Source organism: Nicotiana tabacum, chromosome 21, assembly GCF_000715075.1.
Source record: "Nicotiana tabacum cultivar K326 chromosome 21, ASM71507v2, whole genome shotgun sequence".
NCBI lineage: Eukaryota > Viridiplantae > Streptophyta > Magnoliopsida > Solanales > Solanaceae > Nicotiana > Nicotiana tabacum.
Genome location: NC_134100.1, coordinates 3,536,450 through 3,550,667, shown reverse-complemented (window position 1 = coordinate 3,550,667; position 14,218 = coordinate 3,536,450).

Below are 14,218 nucleotides of genomic sequence, written 5' to 3'. Positions count from 1 at the left end.
GGCTTTTCATCAGAATTGTTATGTTGGGCATGCCATAGCGTTCCCAAACTGCTCTTTTGAGACGCGTTCCTTCTTCCCTTTGAATGTGCGCTTGCTTTTGCAGTTGTCTGCTTCTTGGTGCTGGGGATCTCATTGTTTCCTTCCGTCTTCAGGCGGGGTGACTGATTCCAAAATCTAGAGCTAAATGTATTCCCGCATTATACTGGCGGGTGACCTAGAACTTAAATGTATTCCCGCATTATACTGGTGGGCGACCTAGAACTTAAATGTATTCCCGCATTATACTGGTGGGCGACCTAGAACTTAAATGTATTCCCGCATTATACTGGTGGGCGACCTAGAACTTAAATGTATTCCCGCATTATACTGGTGGGCGACCTAGAACTTAAATGTATTCCCGCATTATACTGGTGGGCGACCTAGAACTTAAATGTATTCCCGCATTATACTGGTGGGCGACCTAGAACTTAAAAGTATTCCCGCATTATACTGGTGGGCGACCTAGAACTTAAAAGTATTCCCGCATTATACTGGTGGGCGACCTAGAACTTAAAAGTATTCCCGCATTATACTGGTGGGCGACCTAGAACTTAAATGTATTCCCGCATTATACTGGTGGGCGACCTAGAACTTAAAAGTATTCCCGCATTATACTGGTGGGCGACCTAGAACTTAAATGTATTCCCGCATTATACTGGTGGGCGACCTAGAACTTAAAAGTATTCCCGCATTATACTGGTGGGCGACCTAGAACTTAAATGTATTCCCGCATTATACTGGTGGGCGACCTAGAACTTAAATGTATTGAAATTGTTTCCCCGTTCTTCCGAGAAAATTTTCGACAATCGGCAGAAAATTTTCTGCCCCGGTTTTTGGTAACTTCCATGGCATCGCATCTTGTTGCCGTCATCAATTCTTTGCTCTCCTGCAAAAGACAAAAGGTTTTAGTCAGTTTTAATCGTGGTGGTAGAGGGTGCCTTTCTGGCGAGCAATTTTCTCTCTTCCCCTTCTCTTGCTCTTTGTTCCCATAATTGGTTGGCGGGCAAAGTTGCCTGTTGGGGGTCTCTCGCCTGCTGGGGATCGGTTTTCAATTTATCCCCTTTTCTTCTTTCTCTTTAAACACATGATGTGGGGGTCTGCTTCTAACTCCCGAAACCACTCCCTTTTGGAGCTTACTTCTTCCAAAATTTCCGGGCACAATCCCTGCATTGCCTGGGACCGGCCTTTACGACTGTTTGTATCATCCGGCATTTGGATGAATTCTCCTTTGGTTTCTGGTAGTAAGCTTTGAAAAATCCTTTCAAGACACATTTTAGGAAAAGAAATAAAGATATGGAAAAAAGAAAAACTTTCTGAACCAATATTTTTGTGGGAGGAGACAATCCAAAGAACTTATCTGGAGGACACAATTGGTCCCCGTGATCATGACGTGCACCATAGATTCCCGACCCAGTCTATTTGTATCAATCAATTTGTCCGACGGTCTGACTTGCTGGGGATGATAAATGGATGTTCATCTTGTTGCAAATGTGGTAGCTTCGCTGATCTGTCTCGTCGCCTCATAGTGCCCTTCGAGGGGTTTTCACTAATGAGACTCTCTCTTTTCTCTCATCTCCCGGCGCCTTATGGTGCCTGTGAAGGTTTTCACCAATAAGACTCTCTCATTTTATATCCCTCATCTTACATCGCCTCTCGGTGCCTGCGAAGGTTTTCACCGATGAGACTCTCTCATTTTATTTCTTTCGAGGAATCGGGGTGTTGTAGATACGACCCTCTTTTCTGGAGATTCCTTTGACTAATCAATTCGTTCCCAATCTTACGATCCTCTTCTTTGCTGGGGCTTGGTGTATTATTCTCGGCCTTATTTTCCGGATTTGGCATCTCTCGAACATTGATCGGGAGGTCTTTTGGATGTTGACGTTGGTTTTGGTGTGGGATTGAAGAAAGGCTACAAAAATGAAAACAATTTGAAGGGTGATGTGCTACAACTTTTGGAATCTAACCTTTGTTGGAACTTAAAACATAACCTCTGCCCCAGTTTTCTTGCTTGGGGAATTTTATTTTTTACGCTTATGTTGAGTTACGTGCGTTACGCACATTGTGCTATATTGTGCACACTATGTACATTATGCATCCTATATTTGCTATGATGCATACTATGTACATTATGCATCCTATATTTGCTATGATGCATACTATGTACATTATGCATCCTATATTTGCTATGATGCATACTATGTACATTATGCATCCTATATTTGCTATGATGCATACTATGACCGAGCCGTGAGGCGCCTACGTATCCTCTTTGAGGAATCAGGTCAAACGTAGTTCCCACGGTTTTATATTCCTTGATTTTTCTTTTCTTTCTTTTCATTTTCTTTTCCTTTTCTTTTTCTTTTTCTTTTCTTTTCCTTTCTTTTCTTTTTTTTTTTTTTTTTTTATATCTTTCCCATTAGTGATTCCAAAAGAGGGGTATTGAAAGAATTTGCTCAAGGCTCAAAGGGGAAAGCGAAGGTTAAAAGTGTTTGGATAGAAGAAAGAATTGCCTCCGTCATCTCATTATTCAACAAATGCCAAATACAAACAAATAAACCAAAATTGCCATAATTTAAAGAAATTACGCATAATATCTCTTGACTGCATCTGAATTGATAGCCATGTCGACACATCCACCTTCGACATCTGTCAAACACAAGGCACCATTGGCCAAGACTCTGGTCACAATATAAGGCCCTTGCCAATTTGGGGCGAATTTGCCTTTCGCCTCGACCTGATGTGGGAGGATCTTCTTCAATACCTGCTGCCCTACTTCAAACTTCCTGGGGCGCACCTTTTTATTATACGTTCTTGCCATTCTCTTCTGGTACAGCTGACCATGGCACACTGCTGCCAATCTTTTCTCATCTATCAGGCTCAACTGTTCCAATCGAGCTTTGACCCATTCATCATCATCAATCCCGGCTTCAGCGACAATTCGGAGGGACGGAATTTCGACCTCCGCTGGTATCACGGCCTCAGTTCCATACACCAACAAATAAGGAGTTGTGCCTATGGAGGTCCGGACGGTAGTGCGGTACCCCAATAAAGCAAAGGGCAATTTCTCGTGCCACTGTCTGGACCCTTCCACCATTTTTCGCAGTATCTTCTTGATATTCTTATTGGCTGCCTCGACTGCTCCATTCGCCTTGGGACGATATGGGGTGGAATTGCGGTGTGTAATCTTGAATTGTTGGCACACCTCTCTCATCAGGCTGCTATTAAGATTCGCACCGTTATCCGTAATGATCACTTTTGGGATCCCAAATCTGCAGATGATATGGGAGTGAACAAAGTCCACCACTGCCTTCTTGGTTACCGACTTGAAGGTTTTAGCCTCAACCCATTTGGTGAAGTAATCAATGGTCACTAGAATGAACCTGTGACCGTTGGATGCTGCTGGCTCGATGGGCCCGATGACATCCATGCCCCAGGCCACAAACGGCCAAGGTGCTGACATCGTATGTAACTCTGTTGGCGGAGAATGAATCAAATCTCCATGTATCTGGCACTGATGGCATTTCCTCACAAAAGTGATACAGTCGCGTTCCATGGTGAGCCAATAACACCCTGTTCGAAGGATCTTTCTTGCCAATACATATCCGCTCATGTGTGGTCCGCAAACTCCCGCATGTACCTCTTCCATAACCGTCATTGCTTGACTGGCATCTACGCATCTCAACAATCCCAAATCCGGGGTTCTTTTGTACAACACTCCTCCACTGAGGAAGAAACCATTCGACAAACGCCGAAGGGCTCTTTTTTGGTCTCCCGAGGCATGTTCTGGATATATCCCCATTCTGAGGTATTCCTTGATATCATGAAACCAGGGTTCGCCATCTGCTTCTTCTTCTATGGTATTGCAGTAGGCGTGCTGATCACGGACTTGGATATGCAGAGGATCAACATACATTTTGTCAGGGTGGTGCAGCATTGATGCTAAGGTGGCTAAGGCATCTGCAACCTCATTGTGAACTCTCGGGATGTGTTTGAACTTCACCGATCGAAATTGCTTGCTCAGATCATGCAAGCATTGTCGGTATGGTATGAGCTTTAGATCTCGTGTTTCCCATTCCCCCTGAATTTGATGTACCAAGAGGTCCGAGTCTCCCAAGACCAAGACGTCTTGGACATCCATGTCAGCAGCCAAGCGCAGACCCAGAATGCAAGCCTCATATTCGGCCATATTGTTAGTGCAGTAGAAGCGCAGTTGGGCCGTAACAGGATAATGCCGTCCTGTTTCAGAAATGAGTACTGCCCCTATTCCAACCCCTTTTGCGTTTGCAGCTCCATCGAAGAAAAGCTTCCAACCTGATTCCTCGGGTAATTCCAACTCATTCGTATGCATCACCTCTTCGTCAGGAAAATACGTTCTTAAGGGCTCGTATTTTTCATCAACGGGATTTTCTGCCAAATGGTCTGCCAGTGCCTGGGCTTTCATGGCCGTCCTTGTCACGTAGATGATATCAAATTCTGTGAGCAGAATTTGCCATTTTGCCAACCTCCCCGTGGGCATAGGTTTCTGAAAGATATACTTCAATGGGTCCAAGCGGGATATGAGATAAGTAGTATATGAAGACAGGTAGTGCTTCAACTTCTGAGCTACCCAAGTCAGGGCGCAGCATGTTTTCTCGAGTTGAGTGTACTTGACCTCATGCACTGTGAATTTCTTGCTAAGATAGTAGATGGCCTGCTCCTTCCTCCCTGTGTCATCATGTTGCCCCAGTACACAACCAAATGAATTTTCCAAGACCGTCAGGTAAAGGATTAGGGGTTTCCCGGGCTTAGGCGGGACCAATACGGGTGGATTAGACAGATACCCTTTGATTTGGTCGAAAGCCTCCTGGCACTCTGCCGTCCAACCTACTGCAGCATCCTTTCTCAGTAGCCGAAATATGGGCTCACAAGTTGCTGTGAGTTGAGCGATGAACCTGCTGATATAATTGAGTCTACCCAGCAAGCTCATTACCTCTGTTTTGTTCCTTGGCGGTGGCAAATCTCGGATGGATTCAATTTTGGATGGGTCCAACTCAATCCCCCGTCGACTGACGATGAATCCTAGCAACTTCCCTGATGGAACCCCGAATGCGCATTTGGCCGGGTTAAGCTTGATATCATACCTCCGGAGTCTTTGGAAAAATCTCCTTAGGTCTGCTACATGGTCCTCCTGACGCCAAGATTTGATGACCACATCATCGACGTACACCTCAATTTCCTTGTGTATCATGTCATGAAACACCGCAGTCATTGCTCGCATGTACGTTGCCCCGGCGTTCTTTAACCCGAACGGCATTACCCGATAGCAGTAGGTTCCCCATGGCGTAATAAACGCTGTCTTCTCAGCATCCTCTTCGTCCATTAGGATCTGATGATAACCCGCATAGCAATCCACAAAGGATCCGATCTCGCGCCCAGCGCAATTATCGATCAGGATATGAATGTTGGGTAACGGGAAATTGTCCTTGGGACTTGCTTTGTTGAGATTGCGGTAGTCGACGCACACCCTGATTTTTCCATCCTTCTTTGGGACTGGTACCACATTGGCCAGCCACTCGGGATACCGAGTGACCCGAATGACCTTAGATTGTAATTGCTTAATCACCTCTTCTTTGATCTTTACACTCATTTCTGTTTTAAATTTCCTTAGTTTTTGCTTGACCGGAGGGTATGCCGGGTCAGTGGGCAATTTGTGAACCACTAAATCGGTGCTCAATCCAGGCATATCATCATATGACCATGCAAAAACATCTTTGAATTCCCTGAGAGTTTCGATCAATTCTGCTTTGACATTCGGCTCAATGTGGATGCTAATTTTGGTCTCTTGGATGTTATCAGCGTTTCCTAGGTTCACAGCCTCAGTGTCATTTAGGTTAGGCTTGGGTTTCTCTTCAAATTGGCATAGTTCTCGATTTATTTCTTCGAAGGCTTCCCTTTCGTCACATTCGGATTCATTATCACAAACGACCTCTTGCATCATTGAGTCAGATTCAGATTGATTTATTAGACTAGGTCGAAGATCCGTTGTGCATGCCATGTCATTAGGACCAGTAAAAAGAGAACTGTTCAGAAAGAAAACAAAACCAGAAATTAAAATGGGACAAAAGAAAAGAACTTTATTAAATTTGCAGGATAAAAAGGGTTCACACTTTTACAAAACGAAAGTAAAATTGGGATTACACCCTTGGATAATCCGATCAAACAAACAAACAAACAAAACATTAATCAAAGCCTACTACCAAGACTCCCCTCGGACAGGGAGAGGAGTAATCGTCCAATTGTTGGTCTTGGCCTCAGGCCCCACAAATTGTATCTCTGCCCTGCTGGAACCCTCTCCAGCTTCCACCATACTGACATCTGCGAATAGTCTCTCAAAACTCTGATTCAGGTCTTCATTTACACCGATCAAAGGTCCTCGAATCTTTGGGATCGCTGACCCCTTGGCACTTGCTTTAACAAAAGACCTTGAGAGGCGTGGCACTGGTTTAGGCAGAAACCAGACCTTCTTCTTCATTCTTCGCGCCTCCTTCCTGTCTGCTGCGGTTGGTTTGAACCCCAACCCGAAGGTTTCCAGATTCTTAGGAAGGGAAACAGGTTGGACTATCCCTTGAAGTTCAACTCCCAGGCCTTTTCCCGGCACAAATCCGTTACCCAGCATCTCCGATACCATCATGACTGTTGCGGCAGCTACCCTAGGGTGCGGGATGATTTCTCCTTCAGAGATTTTGTTGGCCGACCCTGTATCGAGAATCTGGTAGACCCAAGGACCCTTGTCATCACTGGTCTCTATGAAAGGCACAATGATTCCGCCCATGGTGTATGTTGTATCCTCACCGTGCAACACGACCTCTTGTCTTTCCCACTCGAACTTCACTGTCTGATGTAGGGTGGAAGGCACCGCTTTAGCTGCGTGAATCCAGGGTCGTCCTAACAGCAAGTTGTAAGATACCGTGGCGTCCAATACCTGGAATTCCATGGTAAACAGGACCGGGCCAATGGTTAGTTCAAGTACAACATCCCCCACAGTGGCTGTTCCGTTTCCGTCAAACCCTCGGACACAGATGCTATTCTCCCGGATTCTTCCACGGTCAATCTTTAACTGGTCCAGGGTGGACAATGGACAAATATTGGCGCTTGAGCCGTTATCCACCAATACTCGGGTTACCACCGAGTCTTCACATTTGACAGCTAGGTATAGAGCTTTGTTATGCTCCGTACCTTCCACCGGCAGGTCATCATCTGAGAATGTCACTCTGTTCACCTCGAAAATCTTGCTAGCAATGGTTTCCAGGTGGTTTACAGAAATCTCACTGGGTACATGAGCCTCGTTCAATATCTTTAACAGGGCCCGACGATGTTCCTCGGAATGGAGGAGTAATGACAATAGTGAGATCTGGGCAGGTGTTTTTCTCAGCTGCTCAACCACAGAATAGTCTTGTACTTTCATCTTCCTCAGGAAGTCTTCAGCCTCTTCTTCTGACACTGGCTTCTTGGTTGCCACTGGGTTGGTTTTTCTTAACTCCGCCGGAGCAAAACATCGACCTGATCGAGTCAAACCTTGCGCTTCACAACTGACTTCTTCCACCTGTTTTCCTTGGTACGTTACCACTGCTTTTTCATATTTCCAGGGCACAGCCCTGCTGTCAAGCACAGGCAGTTGGACCACCGGCTTTATGGTCACCCGTTCTCTACATACCCCTTTCAACATGACTGCCGGTGTGGGCAGGATCCCTGGTATTACCAATTTGCTTGGCTCGGGTTTGCTTGTTATGACGGACGGGTTCTTCCCCCATATTACTACCGGCTTGACACCTTCTCCCTGCGACTGTACATTTGTTCCTCCCCTGGTTAAGACTTCTTTTGGGGCAGCTTGGATCATCATCACTGTTTGTGAGGGTTTTCTTAATTCACCTCCCTCACACACCAACTCAATCATGTGAGCTTCGTGGTGCGCTGGCAGCGGGTTTTGGTTGATGTTAGGAGCCTCCGGTGTCTGGACCTCGATCTTATTGGTGTCAATAAGATCCTGTATGGCATGCCTTAACTTCCAACACTTCTCGGTATCGTGCCCGAGCATCCCTGAACAGTATTCACAACTGATTGAACGGTCCAAATTCTGAGGCGGGGGATTTGGTTCCCGAGTATGGACGGGACTAACCAAACCCAATTGTCGCAGCTTGTGGAACACAGCGGTGTAGGTTTCTCCCAGTTCGGTGAAGGTTCTTTGCTTCCGCAACCTGTCATTTCTGGCATCTGGATTTCCCCGGAAACCTGCCCCTGAAGGATTTCTATATGCCCTTGGTGGAGGGTAAGTGTTTTGTGGTGGTGCATATATGTTCTGGGGAGCCGGTGCGCGCCATTGTGGGCGAACCGGGGGCTGAGTGTATATCTGGGCTTGGTGTACGGAACAATGCGGTTCTCGAGGTGGATAGAAATTTTGTGGTGGGTTGTATGGATAGTTTGACCTGTGAGGCCTGGGTTGGTTGTAGTGTGGCCTGCCAGCCCTGGGCCAACTGCCTGCCTCGATCGTGGCAACCTCTTCTTTCTTTCTTCTTAGCGCACCTCCCGTGCCGCTTTGAATAGCCTGGGTTGTGGCCTTAAGTGCCGAATAGTTTAAGATCTTGTCCGACCTCAAACCTTCTTCTATCATGACCCCTATTTTGACCACCTCGTTGAAAGATTTTCCAACCGTTGTCACCAAGTGACCAAAGTAGGTTGGATCCAATGTCTGCAAAAAGTAGTCTACCATCTCTCCCTCTCTCATGGGAGGATCGACCCTAGCTGCTTGTTCTCTCCAGCGGAACCCGAACTCGCGAAAACTTTCCCCGGGTTTCTTCCCAGTTCTCAATAACGTGAGACGGTCTGGGACTATCTCCAGATTGTATTGGAAATGACCTGCAAAAGCCTGCGCCAGGTCATCCCACGTGTACCACCTGCTGAAATCCTGCCTGGTATACCATTCCAGTGCAGATCCGCTCAGACTTTGGCCGAAATAAGCTATCAACAGCTCATCCTTGCCTCCTGCCCCTCTCATTTTGCTACAGAATCCCCGTAAATGTGTCATGGGATCACCGTGCCCTTCATATAAATCAAACTTGGGCATCTTGAACCCAGCCGGGAGTTGGACATCTGGGAAAGGGCACAGATCTTTGTATGCCACGCTGACTTGATTGCCCAGCCCGTGTAAGTTCCTGAAGGATTGCTCCAGGCTTTTGAACTTTCTCAACACTTCATCCTGTTCAGGGGCCTTAACCGGCTTCTCAACCTCTGCCCGGACTTCCAAATGGGGATTGTAAGCCTGTGGTTCGGGTGCATGGAATGTAGGTTCAGGGGGATAGAATTGTGTATCGTGAGCCTGAAACAATGGCTCACTGGTCGTTCGTTGCAAAGGGGCCGATGCAGGTCCCACAAAAATGGGAATATTGGGTGTTGGGAGAGGTTGATGGGGTGGTGGAGCTTGGGAATCATGAGGGCTTCTTTCTTGATGATAGAGGGGATTTGGGCGGCTTGTGGAGGGGCCAGAGTGAGGGTATTCCGGCATGTGTCCCAGTGTCTCAGGGCTCTTTTGTGTTTTGGCCAGGGCTAGCTGCATTGCATGCATCTCTAGTCCCATCCTTTCAATCTTTTCCATTGCCTCTTTTAGCAACTGGCTCATCGGCCTTTCTTCCTCATTACTATTCTCTGAAGTAGTCATGCTTGTTGCTACCGGTCCTTTGGATCTGGTTTGGTATGAATGTGTTGCCAGAATTCTTTAACAACTAACTGTCTGGTTATCAGACAACAACAAACTTTGTTAGTGTTAGGGCTTAACAGATTTGATCATAACACATAGAGGATGCAATGCACCTAGGCAGTTAACTGTTTCTACATGCTTTGCTTCAAACCACATGCGTCATCCCGGTTTGTTCATTCGTCTCTTTTTAGAGTATTCTGCGAAACCCCGCGTCTTATTTTATTTACATTTTCTTTTCTTTATGTATTAAAAGCGGTCGAATCTTATGGGGATTGCCTACGTATCACGTCCCCGCGTGAATCAGACCAGGCGTAGTTCTGCCTTAAAGTAAAAACACACAATTTTTGTGAAATCATTGAATTCATTCTCAAAGTTTTGCTATTACAAATTACATCAAGCAAGGAATAGCAATAGTACAAACTCGACGGTTTCAAACTCGGTTTAACGAAAAAGAAAACAACATATGGAAAAACAACCAAAGCCAAATAAACAGGACTTGACCAAAACTAATTCTCCAATTTAAGGGGCCGTGAGGCATCATCCGGCCTTTTTGCGGCTCTAGGTGTAAGGTCTCTTTGCAAGCTCTTCAATTCGTTCATAATCCGGCGGACGCAACCCATGATGGAAACAAGGAGGGTCTTCCGAGGTGTTCGCTCATATGCCAAGCATTTCATGTAGATGTAATGCCCTATTTCATCAATCCTTCCCCGGATGTTGTCCCTTTCTGTGAACAAATGCCTTATCTGTTGGTTCTTCAATCCCAGTGTTTGCGCATTGTTGGCAAGCTGATCCTGGAACATCTCCATTTGCCTTTCCATTCTGGTCATTGCATCGTAATATTGCCTTCTGTCGTCTTGGGCATTTCGTGTTTGCTTGAGGATCCTTTCTCGAAGAGAGGCATTCGTTTCCCTTAATGTCCCGATGCTCAGTTCATACTCCCTTATGACTTGTTGCAGGCGCTGCCTCCGAGCCATCGCACCCTTTGCCCACTTGGTTCGCAATTTTGCTGTGCTGGCCCTGGCTTTTTCCAAATCTTCCTGGCATTCCGCAACCTGATCTTTTAACCCTGCTATCAATCTTTTATCTGCCTGGCTTCTTAGCTGGCTATTAGCCTCTTTTTTCATTCTCCGGATCTGAGCTTTGAGGATCTCGCCTTCTCTGATTAACTGGTTCTTTTCTCCCTTGTGGGCAGCAGACTGTAATTGGCACTCAAACTTCATATCCTGGATTTGTTGCTTCAGTTTGCCTGCTTTGACAAGATATTCTTGCTCTTTGGCCAACCAGTCCCACTGTTCTTGTGAAGATTTGGCAAATTCTTGCAGGTGAGGTCTTTTGGTCGGTCTTCCAGGTGATGTCTCCCTTTTGTACCAGGCTTGATACCCGGGCGAAACTTCCCCTTTTGCCCGATTCATTACACAAGTATTTGCTTCTAAGTATTGACATTGGCTCCAAATTTGACGAACCCTTGCTTCAGGAAACTGGCCGTCGGGACTGATCTCGATTACCTGGATGCTCAGATCCTCGTCTTTCGGCACTATCTGATACCTCCCAAGTTGCCTTAAAACCCGATGCGGCGCGTATGGTTGAATGCTCTTAAGTCCCATTAAAAGAAAATGGGGCCTGGCTGCTGGCATGTATATGACTTCGTCGATCGGTAACCATCCTAGCGCCCACTGTATTTGACTGGCGTTGAGGGTTTGGAAATATGAGGTCCATGCTACAACTCCTTCTGGTAGGTAGGTTTCATCAACTCTGGTATAGAACTCCTCTATGCAGGTCTTTCCAGCGGATCCATGGCTCAGAAACTGGGCTCGGTGACATAGGTGTTCGATCATCCACATTTGCAACAACAAATTGCAACCCTCGAAAAAGCTTCCTCCGGCTTTGCAAGAAGTGAGTGCCCGGAATATATCAGATACTATCATGGGCGCCAACGTACTATCACTCTGTGTGAGCAACGTACTGACGACCCCTGCTATCTTTATGTCAATATTCCCATCTTTTCTTGGGAATATTAGTAGTCCTAAGAAAGTTATCATGAAAGCAATTCGTCTATGTTCTTCCCACTTCTGGCGATTACCTTTGCTGCACAACTGGTTTTCTGGCTTGTCGAATCCTCCTATGTGACCATATCTTTGATATATGAAACTCGTGCTGCAAAAACCTTTTGCCAAGTCAGGGTTATGAACTGTTCTGACTATCTTTAAGGAGTCCAGGAACCGGTGTACTGCTACAGCTCTTGGAGCAATCAGATATTTGTGCCTCAAAGGAGTCTCAGTGCTGCCGATATACCCTGCTATTTCTTCTAAAGTTGGGGTAAGTTCGAAATCTGAGAAGCGGAAGACATTGTGCGCAGGATCCCAGTGGGGGACTAGTGCCCTTATGATATCTCCTCGTGGCCTGATATCCAACAAACTCGTGAGGCCTTTCAGATACTTCTTGATTTCGTCATGCCCCTCTTTGCCCAAATCATTCCACCAGAGCCGCAATTGGAGGGGAATTTTATTCATGATTGAAAAGGGTTCATTCGGAATCGTGCTCATTCTGCACATTTATTAACAAGATTTTAACAAACGACACTTATCCTGCTAAAAACAAAAATATATGCGATTTTTTGTGAATTTTGAATTTTCATATATATATATATAAAACTTTCTAAAGAAGTCAATAACGGAAAATATTTTGGATTTTTTTTTTTTTTTTTTCGAAAAACTGGGAGCCTGAAAGGACTTTTCTAGACCTTTAACAAGATAAATACTTTTGCCATAAATAAAGATATATACATTTTGAAATAAAGCAAAACTTTTGAATTTTTCATATATATATATATATATATATACATATATTTGTAACAAATAATAAAAGTAAAGACCACACAAGACTTTCTTTTTTATTATAAAAAAAATTTTAAAATAAGATTTTTTTTTATTTTTATGACAAGACAACTCTATATTTCTATTGATATATTTTTTATTATGAAAGGCAGAACAACGACTTTTCAAAATTTTGGCAGAGTTTTGACAGTATTTGTTTTTTTTTTCAACAATAAACAATCAATTCCTAACCGTTATTTCCCTTTTTTCACAATATTCCAAATATTCAAACACCGGTCAGCATGCGGGCATGAGACAAATAAATGCACGGAAAACAGTGGGATGCACCAGAATGGTCTTTTCATATCAGGTTGCTAGTCCTAGACGGACCCAACCCCTGTGTTGAGTCCCCTAAGTCATATGCAACGTGATGCAAATAAGCGTTCCTACTAGGGATCCGGCATGAAGTCACGTTATTCTATGTTCAAAACCTGGGTCGGTGTTCTAGACAGTGTACCCGAGCGGACAACTCGAGTTGAGGAAGGAGCTCCTTTCCGGGAACCAAAAGGCCAGCCGGCTTAGAAACTTTCCGAACCTCTTTTATTTAGGGTATGACACTAACAGAATAAGGAGTCTCAACCAGTGAGCACATCCCCGGAGGTGAGAAGAGAAAGGTTTCGGCACAGTTTATATACAGTTCAAATAATATCAAAGCGGTAACAGCAACATTTAGCACATTAGTCTCAAAAACATGTAATAATCAGATAATAAATAAAGCCAAATAATAACAATTATTCTAAGCTCGACTTCTTAACCCTGAACCATTGGTTCTGGGTTTTATGTCCCCAGCAGAGTCGCCAGAGCTGTCACACCTCCTTTTTCCGCACCCGAGAGGGCGCAAGGGAGTTTTTCCAATTAAAGGACAATCGGAACGGGATTAGTTTATTTATTTCAGAGTCGCCACTTGGGAGATTTAGGGTGTCCCAAGTCACCAATTTTAATCCCGAATCGAGGAAAATAATGACTCTATATTACAGTCTGCGTACCAGAAATCCGGATAAGGAATTCTGTTAACCCGGGAGAAGGTGTTAGGCATTCCCGAGTTCCGTGGTTCTAGCACGGTCGCTCAACTGTTATATTCGGCTTATTTATCTGATTTTTAATACAATTATGAACCTATGTGCCAATTTTATCTTTTATCCGCTTTTATCGTTCACCGTTATTTTTATAGGACTTGCAACGTCGTGAAAACATATCTCGAACCACGCTACATCAATGCACCCGTGGTTATTGATATATCTCGACTCGGCTGAGATTTGGATTTGGGTCACATAAATGTGCACCCGAATTAAGAAAAATAAATTATTTAAGACGCGCCTAAAGCAACTAACGTATGGTTGTTTTGGGGAGGGCCGTAACATTCGCTAAATGACCTATCCCGAATTCTAAGTGTTTTAATATATATACAGTTGGAGGGCCCCGTGGCTGTGTACATTTTTCATTTTTTGACGAGGCTCGTCTCGTTCTACTTTTAAAAGGAATTAGCGACGTCATGGATATGCCTCTCGGATCACGTCACAATCAATGTACCCGTGATTAGAAATACATTTCGAATCCGTCGAGATTTGGATTTGGG